This window comes from Uranotaenia lowii, chromosome 3, assembly GCF_029784155.1.
Source record: "Uranotaenia lowii strain MFRU-FL chromosome 3, ASM2978415v1, whole genome shotgun sequence".
Taxonomy (NCBI): Eukaryota; Metazoa; Arthropoda; class Insecta; order Diptera; family Culicidae; genus Uranotaenia; species Uranotaenia lowii.
In genome coordinates this window covers 198,264,982-198,278,900 of record NC_073693.1, presented here as the reverse complement: position 1 = coordinate 198,278,900, position 13,919 = coordinate 198,264,982, and the positions used below count along the sequence as shown (strand labels likewise).

General features: G+C 37.4%; 1 protein-coding gene across 1 annotated transcript in view; it reads right to left on the bottom strand.

Annotated features, from left to right (window-relative positions):
• Nucleotides 1-13,919, bottom strand: part of LOC129750573 (sodium-dependent phosphate transporter 2) — a 163,839-nt gene that overhangs the window by 97,151 nt on the left and 52,769 nt on the right. The window lies entirely within an intron of this gene.

The following is a 13,919-nucleotide window of genomic DNA, read 5'->3' as shown; positions in this document are numbered from 1 at the left end:
AATTTCCTAGGAAAACATCCCTCCAACAGGCCATTAGCTCATCATCACTGAACTGAACATTCCCTACAGGGCGGCGCTCACACAGTCCAATGCACTTGGAGAAACAGGTGCAACGGTAATCGGCCTGACTCGAACCGAACCAAGTCAAAGCTAAGTGTGCACTGCTGCACAGCACGTGAATCAGCAAATCTGGACAATTTTTTCTTCCTTCAATTCGCTTTCGATTAAGTTGATTCATCGTTTTCTCACGCAGCCAATTGCTTCGCAGGAATTCTGCACAAGCTTCACGACGATTCCAGCGTTTTCTGGAATCCCTGACACGTGATATTCTCGATCGGCTCCAATTGGTTTTAATTTTGCCATTTTGAAACCTTGACCGCGGTCAAATGGTGGTGCTTTCTTCTTGTTCGTTTTCGTGCATGTGCTAAATAATATTTTCCACTCAGAAACGCGCTCCGGGGATGTTCAGTGACATTGTGAAGTGGGAGGAATGCCTATACATTTGCTCGACGTCCACTTCTCCATTAATAATAATTTATTAGACTTGCCTTCGGATTTCGATTTTCCAGACGTTTGCTGAATGAGTGCGCAAATTTCTGTATTCCTGAGAATGGGTCATTTTTATTCTGTGGGCAGTTATATTTACGTATTAGGCAGTTATAAAAAAGTAGTAAAAACTTTTTAAAGGACCGTTAATTGCAAAACTAGTTCCTAGAAAAAATGAAACCATCACTAGAGTGTTGCAGTACTTTAGGGAAAATCTGATCCTAATTTCATTCTTTATACGATGTGTTCTTAATGGGTTAGTTCCAATTTATGATTATAATCGAAGCGAGTTCTGGACAGGAACAGCGTCGAAAAAAAACATTCTGGAATGTGGCAAAGTATTTGATCACGTGCCGAACGAATGTTGATTGGGATAAAATCGTTTCTGGAGAAGCCCACTCGCTGTGATTTAAAAGAAGAAAAACCACTTTTGAGTGACCAAAATCTCTTCAATTAGTTCTAGCATACCCTAACGAAAGGATACAAATAAAATAGACTTATATGATACGACATCAACTTATTTAAATGTTCGATTAGGTTAAGGTCAAGCAGGTGCTTGGTACAGTAAACAACAAAGATGTTCAAAATAAGCCAAAAACACACGTTGAGTAAATGACTTTACGAATCCTCATATTTACACCCATAGAAGAGGTTGCAAAAATCCAATGCCTTTTTAGCAAATCTCTGTGCCGATAATGCTCTGAAATGTGCACTGTGCCGAAAACGGTATGTTTGAAAAACCGTAACTGGCATAAGGACTCGGCTCCCAACCAAAATGATGACCACTACATTCAAGCGAAACAAGAAAAACATTTTATGGGATTTCCTTCCTATTGGATAATTCATCCCAGAAACAAGAAAATAAAAATTAAAACCACAGCGCTGTAGTGAGAATCGACCTCACATCACCAATTGTATCGTCTTGCCAGTCCGACATTCTAACCAGTGTACTATTCGAGCTTCATGCAGGACGAGGTATATTTGTCATAGGGTTTCTGTTACCGATCAATCACAAAAAACGTACAACAGCGGCTTCCCGGCGTTTGGCCTCCTTTCAATGCATTCCTTCGCCTTAAGATGGAAACGGGAAAGGGAACGGGAGTGAAGGAACGGGAAACCCATTGAATGAGAACTGTGCTTTGCTTACTGCCTGCTATTACATACACACGCTACATATACACAGCAGCTAAAGCCGGGCAGCTTGGCCGGTGTTGTTTGCCTGTGAATTGAAGGAATGTTTTTGTTGTTGCTTTTGCTACATACACACGCACAGCTTAGCCGTGTTTGCCGGTTGATTGAATTAGAAGGATGTTTTTGTTGTTGCTTTTACTACATTCACACGCACAGTGCTCGGTTCGCTGGCTGCCTGGTGTTGGCCGGTATTTATTTCCATCCTTCTTCGGCTTGTGATGCGATGGGGAGGGACGCGAAAACGTTTTTATTTTGTTTCATTCAGACATACGCAATTCGGTTGCGCTGGGAGGTTAATGCCGGTGGGCGCAAATCGAATCAGTGCCGGTCGCGTTATCTTCTTGTACCAATGATGCTATGAAATTGACTACACGCCATTGGCACAGAGGCTGAATTTTGGGTGTAGGATTAGTGTGCTAATGAAACGCGTCTCTAAGTCTAGTTGGGCTAATCCTTTAGCATCAAGAAGTAGGCTCAGCGAGCTTTGTTGTTTGAAAAAGCTGTTTTGACGAGATTATATTACAGACGGACACTCAAGTTCATCACTCCCGCACATGTCTGTGGTTGAAAGCACATGGTCAAACAGCGGAAGATCGTCTGTGGATTTCGAATGTGTGGAGCGCCAGGTGCTTTCAATGGGAATGGTCCTTGACATTCCCTGATAAGAGCAAGTTTACTCGTACACACGGCTCTCGCAAATCAGCACGTTTTTGGAGCGGGTATTATCCAAGTCCTATATGTTAACGACGGATTTAATATCGCGTAAAAAAACCTTAGTGTATTGAGAAAAAGTGGTAGAAATTTTGAAATTTGTTAGAACAAAAATCCGGTCATTGCATACCCTATAGCAAAACAGCTACATCAATTGAAGAGTACACTTTTCTATCCTTTCTTTTAACAATCATCTAAGATCACTACGACACATCGTAGAATTCAGAACCCAATAAACTATTGATCAGTACACACTCGTTTGATTCTTTCATTCTGTGTCTGATCGTCGCTAAAAATAAATTTCTGTCCATCCGAACCGTCGCGTTTTTTATTCGTTCCATATAAGTTTGTCCAGTTAATTGAGTGTAAATCAAATGTCTCCGAAAACCCCCGATCATCCAATTCTGTTAAAAACAACAATTGATGCACATTTAAAAAAATTTAACATGCAAAAATGTGTTCAAGGTTTTTGGCCGTTTATTTTTTCACAACACTGTTCTCATTTCAGCCATATGTGATACAAATCCAACTATTTTTGCATCACAGCATGCGAGTACAGAACAAGGGTTGGAAAAAAACAAGCAGATTTTGAAATTTTTTAATGTGCTGCAAGTAACGACAATTCTTCTACCATTCCCAAACACAGGTGAAATTACTCTAATGCCGTTTTCGTTTTTCTCCACTTGCGCGGGGCAAAACTTTCTCTGAATAAACAAACAGAATCGTCACCCGGGACGATGCAAATATATGGTTGCTATAGTCAACCTTATGCTTACCCCCAACACTGACAATTTCTACGGGTTGCAACCGCCTGCTTGAGGTTCAAACCTCGGGCAAAACTAGTGGAATTCTGAATTATTAAACGAACACAAAAACAGCCGTTAGGGCAAAACTCGTGGACAACTAGGTTACCACTGCTAATAAACGAAAACATTGTGCCTGTTGTGTGTGTGTGTGTGTGTGTGTGTGTGTGTGTGTGTGTGTGTGTGTGTGTGTGTGTGTGTGTGTGTGTGTGTGTGTGTGTGTGTGTGTGTGTGTGTGTGTGTGTGTGTGTGTGTGTGTGTGTGTGTGTGTGTGTGTGTGTGTGTGTGTGTATGTGTGTGTGTGTGTGTGTGTGTGTGTGTGTTAACAAGTTTCAGTCGGGATCCTGGTTGATATCCCTATCGCTTTATGACAAAAGATATGAAAATTGATGATGCAGAATTATACCAATCTATTCTTTATAACTAAATCTATATCTGGTGCAAAACTCATTTTTTTTTTATAATTTTATCAACACTTTTTGAATTTAAATTATGGTCAGTGCTAAAATGATGATGTTACAATTAAAAAAAAACTTTTCACAAATTGAATTTTATTATTGAGATTTGGTTTCTAAATTCTGAAATTTGGAATATAGATACGATCATCAACGACATCAACGATAAATTTCGGGTGAATTACGGATTCATACTTTAATCAAAACTAAACTTTAAGTTCGGATTATGATTCAAATTTTAATTTTTATTTCTAATGCTGAGCTCTAGTTAATTGCTCTTGATTGATATTCTAATTTAAATATTATCTCAGAAATTTCGAAAACAGAATCCGCTAAATCGTATTCCTTCTGAGCATTATGAATTTTTGTTTTTATTCTCGTCATGAGTAAGGTTTTTAATTGTATAATTTTAATTATTTTAGAGCCTGAGTTACGGCTGCTTGATTCTGGACATGGCATATTAACACATTGCGGATCAAATACGAGATAGTGTGCTACACTTAGCAGCATAACTCAAAAATTCTTTATTTTATGATTTAACTTACTTCGACAAAATTGAACACAACACTTGCCGTAACTCAAAGCAGGTAAATTTGTGGAATTTGGTTCAATGATTTCTAAGATGCCGGATTTCGGTGTTTCAAGATTGCCGAAATTTGTTGTGTTTTGCAAAAAATATTCTGACTTTCTGTGATTAAACACGAAAATGTTGTAATGGTTTTCTGTGATGCTTTTTCCATTAATTTCATTGAAAAGTCGGGACAAATTGGTTGTTTTCTACAGATTGACAAGAAAAATCAATAAACATTAACAATCTTATCACATTTTTCCAATTAAAAGTAAGGATAAAAAAATTTAAAGCAAAATTGAAAAAATCTGTGAAATCTGTGATAATTTAAAGAAATCTGTGTTCTGTGTAGATTTTTCTGTAATTTTGACAACCTTGGTTAATCTGAATTTTGAGTCTGGAGTCTGGTTGAAATAGATTTACTGGTTGTTAAACAGAGAATATGATTTTCCTATGGAAACATTCGTCCAAAATTCTATAGAAATCGCATTTCTAGGTTCATGCCTGAAATATTGCACCTCGCGTTACTTTTGATCTCATCGATAGAACTTTTCGAAAACTTCAGACATGCTAGCTTCATATTTCAACAATCACTCTGCAAAATTTCAATAAACAGTGTAGTGTAGTTTCAGAGACATCGCAGTTCAAATGAGAAAAGTCCAAAAAGTTCGATTTTCGTAGAATTACTGTATCTCAGGCCACACAAATTCCAGTAAGCTCAATTTTTGTGATATAATAGTGTGATAGTTGATCTATCTAACGCAAAAAATTTGATCAAAAAATATCATCAGAGTAAAAAGTTATAAAAGTTCATAGTCGAAGTGACAGTGTGCGTGCTTCCAATTTTTATACAATTATGAACGGTACTGTATATCTTAATTCGAATATTAAATTTGAAGTCTTAATTCAAATTTTGAAAATAATTCTAAATCTTTAATTTGCTTTTCCATTTCGATTTTTATTGTGATAAATGCGCAAAATGTTTAATGAAATCACACAGAAATTTGGTATTTGAATTTACCTTTTGTGCATTCATTGATGAACCATGGAACATCGTGGCAATTTTTTTGTATTTCCGCATTTTTCTCCTCTCAGAGGATGAAAATAGAACTTAATTGTGAAAAACTATTTTTTCGGCCATATGAGAGATAAGTGCTTTCCGCTTGTCAATAATTTTAATTCTTATTTTTTGACAAATTTTTAAATAGTTTTGGTATGTAACACATACCAGATAATTTTGATTTTATTAATTTTTTTTTGTAAAAACTTGAAGTATGGTTATGATAAAAATGTGTACAGAATATTGTGATTTTTGATGAATTGTTTCATTCATTACCCCAACTGCCCCATCTACAAGAAGGGCGACAAATTGGACTGTGAGAACTACCGAGCGATCACTGTCCTCAACGCCGCCTACAAAGTGTTGTCCCGAATCCTACTCCGCCGCCTAACGCTTCAAGCAAACAGATTCGTGGGAAGTCATCAGGCCGGCTTCATGGAGGGACGGTCAACGACTGACCAGATATTTACATTACGGCAAATCCTCCAAAAATGCCGTGAACACCAAGTCCCTACGCATCATCTATTCACCGACTTCAAAGCCGCATACGACACGATCGACCGTAACGAGCTATGGAAAATCATGGACGAGAACGGCTTTTCCGGGAAGCTGATCAGACTGATCAAGGCGACGATGGATGGAACGCAGTGCTGTGTGCGGATCTCGGGTAAATTGTCGAGTTCATTCGAATCGCGCAGGGGGGCTTCGACAAGGTGATGGTCTATCCTGCATGGTGTTCAACGTGGCGCTAGAAGGTGTTATTCGACGAGCGGCGGGCGAAATGCGGGGCACGATTTTCAACAGATCCAGTCAACTTATCTGCTTTGCCGATGACATTGATATAGTCGGCAGATCATCTGCGGCGGTGGAGGAGATCTACCGCAAACTGAAACGCGAAGCAGGAAGGATTGGGTTGATGATTAATACGTCCAAGACGAAGTACATGCTGGCCTGCGGATCCGAGACCGACCGAACCCGCTTGTCCAGTAATAACAAGGTCATGATTGACGACGACGAGCTGGAGATAGTCGAAGACTTTGTCTATCTCGGCTCACTGGTGACCGCAGACAATGACACCAGCCGTGAGATCCGGAGGCGAATTATTAGCGGAAGTCGTGCCTACTATGGACTCCACAAGCAACTGCGGTCGAGAAGACTTAGCCCTCGCACGAAGTGTAACCTGTATATGACGCTCATTAGACCGGTTGTTCTCTACGGGCACGAGACATGGATATTGCTCGAGGAGGACCTGCGTACACTCGGAGTATTCGAGCGACGAGTGTTAAGAACCATCTTTGGCGGCGTACAGGAGAACGGAGTGTGGAGGCGAAGGATGAACCACGAGCTCGCGCGCCTCTACGGCGAACCCAGTATCCAGAAGGTGGTGAAAGCTGGCCGGATACGCTGGGCGGGACATGTTGCGAGAATGCCGGACGACTGTCCTGCAAAACAGGTGTTCGCTACGAATCCGGTAGGAACAAGACGAGCAGGGGCGCAACGAGCGAGGTGGTTAGACCAAGTGGAGCGTGATCTGGCGAACGTGGGATGCCCGAGGAATTGGAGAACGGTTGCCACGGACCGAGTGAATTTTGGGAATCATGTTCGTCAAGTTATGTCGTGAGACGGAATACTATGTAAATGAAAATAAAAAAATCATTACCCCAACTTAAAACAGAAAATTCACAAAAAATCTCAAAACATTTTGGAACTGGAACACTTCAGGGCACTATAATGTTTGCACTGAGTTCAAAAATCACGATTTTCTAAAAGAAATTTCCGACTTTTTCCCACATTTTTTCTATGGAATTTAGATTCCGATTTTACACTGCTTTTGAGAAAAAATAAATTTATGATGGTGCCAATTAACTTTAGAATACAATATTTAGGGCAAAAATTAACCTAAAAGAATTATTCCGAGTTTGATTTGAAATTCCAGGATTTTCCCGGTTTTTTCCGGTCCCATTTTCAATTCCCGATTTTTCCCGGTTTTCCCAATTTTTCCGGTTCGCTGGCTACCCTGAAATCCTGAATCCTGAACGATCAGCCTGAAATTTGGTACAGATATGTAGTTCGACCAGGGTAAGGTTTTAGTAATAGTTCTGAGCCCCTCCCTCCTAAGAAAAGGGATCCTCCCATACAACTTTAGATTTTATTTCCACAAACCAAAAGTCATAACATTAGACAGGCATTAGAAACGATCATCCAGCCAGAGTTCACGTGTACTGCAATAGCAAATGAAAGTCTGCTTATTATAGAAAAATTCATAGCGAAATTTTTGCCGGGCTTTTTTTTATTCATTCTACTGTTTGTAGCACAGGGCACAAGCACGTGAAGGCTGCGCTTTTATAGCCGTGTGTAGGAATTTAAAAGGTGTTCAATACCCCGTGCATTTTCTGGAAAAAGTTTCATCCAAATCCTACGCATTACATTTTTTAGTAATTAAATCTGATGATTTTTGTTTATACAAATTCATTGGTCAATTTATATCTTTTGGGTTATTGTTGATCAACAATGTAGTCAGTTCTATTCAATTATGAGAAAACTAAAACCATTTAGTACTGTGAATTCAAACAAATGATTTCTAAGAGTTTATACATTGATCACCCTTCACGATAATTAATGGGATGGTTGATGGTTGTTTCAAAGAATACAAAAACAGAAACTCAAACAACACCTTTTCATAACGATATAAATCGGGTGAATTTGGTTCCGGGATAATCTGAAACCTTCAAAAAACTAATAGTGGAATTTACAACATCTAAGAAAAATCATAAAACAGTGTGAAATTAATTTCCTTTAAAAAAAAAGTCTCCTTTCTTTGGGAGTTTTACAAGGATATCATGCCTCCAATCGATCGGGAATGTTGCAGTATCCCAGATGTCAGCGAAAAGCGATGCAACATTTGTGCTGAAAAGCCGGAGTCGGCTTTGAGCATTTCAGTAGAGATGCCATCAATTCCAGGAGATTTGTTGGATTTAACTTCTGTGATTGTCGCTTTTATTTCAATGCGGCTTACTTTTTCCACTTCGAGCTGCGGGTTCTGTTGGTTATGGCTATTCGCGACTCGGAAGAGTTCTTTGAAATGCTCGGTCCAACGTTTGAGCTGACCTGCTTGGTCTTTCAGTGGCATTTAGTATTAGTCTTTGCAATCGGATATCTTCAATGGAGGCGACTTTTTTTTTCTTTTCGACTAGAGAGTTTGTCCACGCTGTCTTCTCTCGTAAGCTTGTTTCAGTGTCTTTTTTATCGTCGCATATCGTAAGCGGGCGACTGCTCCGGCTGACCCGATACAAGTCTGCCTAATTCCGACGTTCGCCTTTCTACGATCCTCGACCAGGTTTCATTCGACATCCCTCCACTTATTTTTCCATACACTTTACCGACAGTACAGTGGCTCGTCGGGATACAGGCATTCTTGGTTCCACATCACTGTCATTGGAATTTAAGCTGTTCTGCCGGCAGACGTTGTATCGACATCCAACTTTCTCTTCGCGCCGTTGGACACGCGCAACTTTCAGACGTATCTCACCAAGGACGAGATGATTGTCAGATGCAATGTCTGCGCATTTTTGGTTACGGACATCAAGAAGGCTCCTTTTCTATTATCGGCTGATGTAGATATGGTCCATTTTCGCTAATAAAATAGATGATCCCTGGTGAAGAACAAAGATTTGTCATGTGATGAAAATATTTCCACCTTTCCATTTCTTCTAACCTGTTTTGTAATTTTTAAAAACCTTTGTCTGCTATTTTCGATTCTAATTACGATAATGATTTGCATCTCAGTAACATTTTTTTTCTTTAAAAGCCATACAGTGTTAGGGTAACACCTTTCTGCAGCTGATTCACAGTGACATCAGCTTTTACCACACTTGTTGATATCACATGATTTGTATATCGCAATTCTCAAAAACCCACCCCACCCTATCAGGGCCGGACCGAACTGTTTGCTGTTTCCATCGGACACCCGTATAAAGTGTCATCAAATTATCATCCGCAATGCGCCCGAAAGTTTACGACACTCATTAGCAATACCAAGAAAGGGTACGGTGTCGTTCGGTACCCCAAAGCTTATCAACCGAACCAAATGATAGATGCAAAACCAAATATCTACCCCTGACAGAACACATATAAAGTGGGGAGGTGTGTCTACGGCTTAGCTATACGTGACATTATTCAGTCTCCAAGTCCAAAGTAGAACAAAAAATAACAAACGCAATTCAGCGTCCAAAGTTCAACAGGCTATTTTTTTGCAGTCGTCTCGCAAAAAAGTGACCATCAGACAGGAGTCACGCAGCCACTATAGAATCTCTTTCCAACTTCCCTCCCGAAGCAAACGGTGTCCAACAATCGAGAAATGCGACAATCACGTGCTTTCGGAATGATAGGCTCTACGTCGGCTAAATGTCGTGTGACTGTGTTCCTTCATTTCGCAACGGGTCGTTTTGAATTTGCACCCTAGAACGTTTCATTATTGAAATGATTCAAATTATAGACATAACGTTTCTTTGTTTTGTATAAACGCTCTGAAGGATGTGCATGTGTTCATGGGGGTTTCTTGTTATTTTATTTTATTCTTTCATCGGGGTTGAGACCTTTGAGGAATATCCGTAAACCAACAAAGCGTAAAAAATTTCTTAAGAAATTTACACGATATCCATTATCATTCTTGACGTTTAGGGCCATATTCACTGTTTCATGAGAAATAGTGCCATGAGTAGTCAATTGTTAGACTTTAAACTTCTAACATTGATTTCACCACGAAACGTGTACAAAAATGTGAATTTGGAGTGGTCTACTAATGATTTTTTTAACGAAGGTGAACAAACAATCCGGTAGTTGCCAGTTTCGGTACAAAAACGTTTGAAGATAAGATGTCTCGCTTCAGATAATGTACATACATGTGACAAATGAGCCGTTCAATTTAAGATAAAGGTCAGTACAGCAACAAACAACTTCTTAAAGTTTAAAAATAGACACCAATCTATCGCTTAATAATTTGGATCTAGCACAGAACATGGCAAAAGTTTTTTTTTCATTTAGGAAAATTTTCATCTTAAACAAATGAAATTTTGTACATTGACTCTTGGCAACCAATCGCTGACAGAATTTGTCCCGCCTAGTTATTGGAATCAAAAGGAACCACATTGATACATCGCAAGTTCAACTCAAGTCAGGCTAGCGGAAAAGGTTTTTGGAGCCTAATAAAAGTCAATTGGCAACGACAGAAATAAATCACGCTAACGACTTTGCTAAACATTCGCTTCCAGCAAAACTGATTGAATCGAACGAGAAGCGACGATTGAAACTTGAATGAATAAAATGGATCGCGTTGGAAAAAAATCTGCAAGAACAACAATCCGGGTATCTAAAAAGCGATCGACTTTTTTCCGATTCGAATCATGAAAAAATGTTAAAATTGATGATCAAAATGGTTCAATAAAGCCAGAACAAATATCAAATTCATCTTTGGTCATCTCCTCCCTCTTCGATATTTCCGAAAATCCTGAAGGGGGAATGAATAAAGTGAAACATGGGCCACTTTTTTTTGTCTATGCTCCCTAACTTCTTTATTATAAAAGATAAAATGAAAAAAAAAATGGTATGATTTTCTACATTTGTAACGTGTAATAAGGCTTTTTTTTTTAATAAGTTATTTTCCCCAAGTTTTGACTGTTTTAAAAAAAGCAATATTTTTTGGATTTAAAAAAAATGATGGAGAATCGTGGGCCACCAAATCCAAATTGACCAAATAACATACAAAGTTTATGAGTTGACCCAAAACTGTAATTTCATAATTCATTTCGTTATTTTAAAGTAATTTTCAGATGATGAAATTAAAAAGAGAGTTGTTTATGACCTAATAGTTTCGAAAACCAGGCTCGCGAACCTTTCGGCAAAATTCCTTATACAGGATGGACAAAATATTTTTCAAAACTCTTCATTGAGCATGACAAAATTACAATCAGGAAAATCGTATTTTAAGTTCTGAATGTGTAAAAAATATAGGTGACTAAGCAAAAAGTGGCCCACGATTTCCCACAAGCTATGATTTGCAAATTGGTTGCGTTTGTGTGACTCTTATTGATGTTTCATCAAAAATTCCTTTTCCACGTGAAAGAACATGACGAAACTAAGATCATAAGCATATGAGCATATTTTCGTTATGAACTTTAGGCTTCCCATTGATGCAATTAGCGGACGCTTGTTCAATGGGAGATATTAACCAAACAGTAGTGCCACAAAGTGCTCCATAGAAGAGTTTAGAGAATTCGGGAAGCTTTTAGGAACAGGCATATAATTAGAAGGAAATTAGCTTCTAATATTATTTTTCAATAATTGGGCAAAATTTTGTCATGAGAAGGTACTTGCAAGACACGCCAACGGAAATAAACTATTCTTTTTTTTACAAAAATTTACGAAAAATGTGCAAACATAAGAGCAGACATTTCAGAAGTGCATTTTTCATAAATGAAATACAACTCTTAAATAAATCTATAAAAATCTAAATTATTTTAAATCACAAAAAACAACTCAAACACTCCGTTGATAACAGAAAAAAACCATCAAATTTGTTACTTTGGTTAACAGAAAACAGGATCAGGCATCGACAATTTACACCTTTATGTTTCCCATGGCCCACATTACCCCACTCTCCCTTATATAAAACAGTGTGAAGAACCAAAAACAGACTGTTTAGGATGGGATTAACACATTTAGTATTCGTGATTTTTTTTTCTATTAACACGATTTTTTGATTCTGTTCAATGAAGATTGTATGCAATTTTGTTGCATACAAGATTTTATTTCATTATTTCAATTGATTGGTTTCTTTTTTATTTTTATTTTTTTCAATTATTCCTTCCTCCCCTCGAGATGTTTCAACTTCAACTGAAAAAAGAAGTATTTCAAATTTGTTCCGGCCTAATTTATGCATATACAGACCCTTTTAGATTTTGGCAACATCTGATTTTGGCAACATCTGATTAACCGTTTGGTATCGGCAACATATAAAAAAGTTTTTTGTTATTTTAATTTTAATTTTAAATAAATTCATAAAAAACATAAAATTAGCAATTATTTAATTAGATTGGCTCAATCCTATTAGATTTAAGCAGTTAAAAAATTATAATTAGTAATAATGTGTCCCTCAAACTACAATTAGAAGTCCTGCATTTGAATATTTTGCATCTCAATCCTTAATCTTAATTCTGCATTCCGAATTCATGTTCTGAATGAAAATTCTGAATTTATTACCTAGATAGCAAACATCTGATTTTGAGTTTTGAAACTACATTTTATATTTGAATTCTTCTCTGCTTCTAAATCCATGATTTCTTTTAACCTTTCCACCTATATCAACTTTCATGTTTCATTTTATTTTTCAAGTATATACCTGTTTTACTGAAACACCAAATTTAAAATTTACAAAACAAAATTCTGCCTGATCAGGAGAGCATATCAAAATAATAACTCAAACGTATCTCACCAAGGTATTTACATCTGACTCAGTTATAATTAAGTTCTTAAAATTTTCGATTTTACTTGAATGAATAAAATGGATCGCGTTGGAAAAAAATCTGCAAGAACAACAATCCGGGTATCTAAAAAGCGATCGACTTTTTTCCGATTCGAATCATGAAAAAATGTTAAAATTGATGATCAAAATGGTTCAATAAAGCCAGAACAAATATCAAATTCATCTTTGGTCATCTCCTCCCTCTTCGATATTTCCGAAAATCCTGAAGGGGGAATGAATAAAGTGAAACATGGGCCACTTTTTTTTGTCTATGCTCCCTAACTTCTTTATTATAAAAGATAAAATGAAAAAAAAATGGTATGATTTTCTACATTTGTAACGTGTAATAAGGCTTTTTTTTTTAATAAGTTATTTTCCCCAAGTTTTGACTGTTTTAAAAAAAGCAATATTTTTTGGATTTAAAAAAAATGATGGAGAATCGTGGGCCACCAAATCCAAATTGACCAAATAACATACAAAGTTTATGAGTTGACCCAAAACTGTAATTTCATAATTCATTTCGTTATTTTAAAGTAATTTTCAGATGATGAAATTAAAAAGAGAGTTGTTTATGACCTAATAGTTTCGAAAACCAGGCTCGCGAACCTTTCGGCAAAATTCCTTATACAGGATGGACAAAATATTTTTCAAAACTCTTCATTGAGCATGACAAAAATACAATCAGGAAAATCGTATTTTAAGTTCTGAATGTGTAAAAAATATAGGTGACTAAGCAAAAAGTGGCCCACGATTTCCCACAAGCTATGATTTGCAAATTGGTTGCGTTTGTGTGACTCTTATTGATGTTTCATCAAAAATTCCTTTTCCACGTGAAAGAACATGACGAAACTAAGATCATAAGCATATGAGCATATTTTCGTTATGAACTTTAGGCTTCCCATTGATGCAATTAGCGGACGCTTGTTCAATGGGAGATATTAACCAAACAGTAGTGCCACAAAGTGCTCCATAGAAGAGTTTAGAGAATTCGGGAAGCTTTTAGGAACAGGCATATAATTAGAAGGAAATTAGCTTCTAATATTATTTTTCAATAATTGGGCAAAAT